Source organism: Echinops telfairi, unplaced genomic scaffold (genome assembly GCF_000313985.2).
Source record: "Echinops telfairi isolate 266 unplaced genomic scaffold, ASM31398v2 ScPeMD7_4;HRSCAF=17, whole genome shotgun sequence".
In the NCBI taxonomy this organism is placed as follows: domain Eukaryota; kingdom Metazoa; phylum Chordata; class Mammalia; order Afrosoricida; family Tenrecidae; genus Echinops; species Echinops telfairi.
Window position 1 is genome coordinate 2,357,275 of NW_022103900.1, and position 3,856 is coordinate 2,361,130.

Genomic DNA, 3,856 nt, shown 5'->3' on the forward strand with positions numbered 1-3,856 from the left:
GACTTTCCACCCACTGGCTTGTGATAGACCTGCATTTGACATCATTGCATGTGTTTCGTGAGTATGAAGAGGCATTTATAGATTGGTATCAGACATATGGGCTCATATCAGACTTATGGACTTGATCTGGACTGAGCTGGGATGTTTTCTCAATATTCAATTGCTCTCGTATATAAAGCTCTTTCTTATACACATCTGAGTGTCTATGAATTTATTTCTCTAGTCTACCCAAACTAACATAATAACCTTCCCCCAAAACATTCTCCTCCTAGATTTGGAAGCCCATCCTGAGACCCAACAAGAAATCTGGGACTCTTACATGACTGCTGTCTCTCCCTCACCACCTCTGTCCAATAGGCTACACTCACCTCTCAATCTACCTGCAGAAGATCTCCAGAATCCCTCCTCTTTTCCAGTTCCCTGTCATTTGCTTAAGTCAAGCATTGATCGCACCCTAATCAGTCTCTGTCCCCGACCCTTAGATTGCCGTCCAGTCAATTCCAGCTCAGAATGACCCTTTAGAACAGAGTAGAACTGCTCCATTGGGTTTCCAGGGCTGTAAATCTTTAAGGGAGCAGATAGTTTTATCTTTCTCCCATGAAGTGGCTGGTGGGTTTGAACCACTGCCCTCGTAGCCCAACACTTAACCCACTATGACTCTAGGGCTCCTAACTAGTCCTAACAAAATGATTGTTTTTCAAACCCAAATCTGATATGGCATCCCATAGTACAAAGTCCAGACTCCTTAGAAAGGCATAGAAGGCCCTTCAGGACCTGCCTCTGCTTCCCCCTCACCCCCATCACTGAACCCTCTCCCCTTAAGCCTGCAGCAACCATCCTCTCTGTCCCAGCTGTGGTGCCTCAAGCCTGCTGTGCTCTCATGGGACTTCACATATGCTTTTCCCTTACTAGGACACCTATCCCACACCCCTCCTCTGGGAGGCCCTCCTGAGTCAGTCAATGCCACCTCCTGTTGCGGTTGGCCCGTCACATATGAGAGAGCATGTGCGGTGGTTTTCACTGAAGACACAGAATGCTCAAGGGAATAAAAAGGACAGTGGGGGTGATGATACCTCTTTAGATAAACGGAGTGAGAAAAGAGCACCTCCAATGGTGGTTTGGCTTTGCAAAATTATCTGCCTTGGTGTGAAGTGCTTCCATCCACAGTGATCTCCGGTAGAGCCCATCAAAGGAGCCCTGGCGACTCCGCGGGAACAAAGATAAGGCTGTCTGCTTCCATCAAGATTTACAATCTTGGAAACTCGAAAAAACAGCGCTCCTCTATCATCCGATCACTGTGATTCAGAATGGATTCATGGCAGAGAGGTTAGTGGGTTGCGTGTTGGCTCGCTGACTGAGAAGCCAATAGTTCAAACCCAGCAGCCACTCCGTGGGAGAAAGATGAGACAGTCTACTCCTATCAAGATTTACAGTCTCAGAAACTCCATCGCAAACTCGCTGGAGCAGTTGGGCTCTGTCCCACAGGATTACTGAGAGTTGACCTTGACTCAGGACAGTGAGCAAAGAACATTACCATGTTTATCGTTGACCAGACCTCGCAGTCATTGGCTTGCGAGCTTGATGTCAACAGCAAACTCTAGGCATGCAGGCGAATCTTCAATGATTATTGCACATACTGCAAGGTTCTCTCCTCAAACTTTCAGAAATCAGAGGTGATCGATGTTACATCGATGACGCATGATCATACGGGGGCGGGCGGGCGGGGGAGAGGCTGGGACCAGGGCAGTTCTCACAAAGTGTGGGTATCTTCATCAGCCATCAGTCATGTCCGCATTGTAAGCCTTTCCTTACATGGTCCAGGCCACCTCCAGCCCTGTCACCCTGATATCACTCACAAGGTAAACCAAGCCACGCAGTGAGCCGAGTCGGTAACATGTAAGCAAAGCAGAACATAGAGAAATGCCGCAAAGTCTTAGTCACGCTTCCATCACAAAAGAAAACGGATTCAGGACCAAGCTTTTCCCTTTATGGGATGAGTTTTTGCAACAGGAAAATGGTAATGAGGAAAGGCAGATGCATCCTCACGGATGAACCCATTTTATTTGAGGTTTCTCTAGAGTCCTATAGGGGCTAGACAGAAGCATTTATTATGCCAACTAGAAATTTAATCTTGATCTTAGTAAATTCCCAGTTGGTCTTTCCTGCACAATTAGTGGACAATTTTCTATTCAGAATATAGAACCTCTTCCAGGCTGGGCCCAGCAAGATGTCAGCCTGGAATGTAGGGGACACAGGTATCCACCCTCAGACATTCCCCTGCGGCAGGTGTTCCTCTGTTCCTGGCTCACTGCCACTCCCTGGCATGGAGTGAACGCTGACTCATAGCAACCCCCTGTGGGTTTCTGAGACTGTTTATGGGAGTAGAAAGCCCAGTCTTTCTCCTGAGAAGCTGCTGGTGGTTTCAAACTGCGGACCATGCAGATCACAGCCCAATGTGTAACCATTACACCACTGGGGCTCCTTTCTGGCCTGAGGGTGGATTTGCAGCCAGCCACTGCCACTCTCTTGCATCCTGGGACCAGATGGGCTTAGAGCAGATGTGTGACCTTCAGACAAACACTGTTGTTGCACCTGTGACTAACAAGCAAGGAAACAGGGGAGTTTGGATTTGTGGGTACGAGAAAATCAATCCAGTACTTTGCAGCATGCTGTGGCTTGCAACAGCCCAGATAATGCAAATGTCCTTCAGTCAATTAGTTAATCCACAAATAGTTATTACTAAGCATCTACCATCTATCAGGCACAGTGTTGGGGCCTTTAACTCACAGTAATGTCAAGAACATCAAGCCTCTAAAATCAATTAAAATGAACACGACTTGATTTTATAGCCAAGTTGGACATTTGAACAATCCCTTTAAGATGCAAGTGAGGCCTTAAGATTCTATTTAGGCTTCTCTCCACCGGAAAAGGTATCAGAAGTTCAAAAGCAAGCGACCAAATCGATGTGAAGGGGTGGGGATAAAGTGGAGACCCAGAACCCACCTGTAAGATCACTGAACAGTCACTCTAAGCAGGGCCACATGGAAGGGATGATAAATCCAGGTGGTGGTGCAGCACTAGTGAACCACATAACTATCCTCTAGTTCTTTAATATTTCCTCCCTTCCTGTTATGCTTTTTATTTGTTTTAGCTCATTAATCATGTTAGAATTGCATATGTTCATTTGTATAATTAAGATCGGTCAATTCATGTAAGCCAGCGGTTCCCAACCTGTGGGTCGTAACCCCTTCAGGGGTCAAACAACCCTTTCACAGGGGTCGCCCAATTCATAACAGTAGCAAAATGACAATGAATATAATTTTATCGTTGGGGGGTCACCACAACCTGAGGAACTGTGTGAAAGGGTCATTAGGAAGGTTGAGAACCACTGATAAGCCAAGATAGATAACCCTTCAGAAACAGTAATAGTTCCCTGAGGGAATGGGAAGGGGGGTGGGGGAGCTGATAGCACTGATTGTATAACCCTACTTGAGGGGAGTGAACAAGAAAATTGTATTTGAGTGTATATACTGGATGGTGTAAGAAGTGGCTAAATAAACAAATAGGGGGTCCTGGCGGGAGGGGGTGGGGAGTAGAGGGGAGCTGATATCAAGAAGTTCAAGAAGAAAGAAAAGGTTTTGAAACTCACTGTGGTAGCAATTGTACAATACTACTGGATGTGATTGAACTATGGAAAGTTATTATATCTTTAAGAGTTCCCAGTAAAATGATTTTTTTCTAAAAAGTCAAAGTAAATAAATGTTTTTAAAAAGAAGAGTGGCACTGGAGATCCCCTTGCAGAGGGGTCTCGGGGAGGAGATGAGCCAGTCAGGGTGCGATGTAACAATGATGAGAA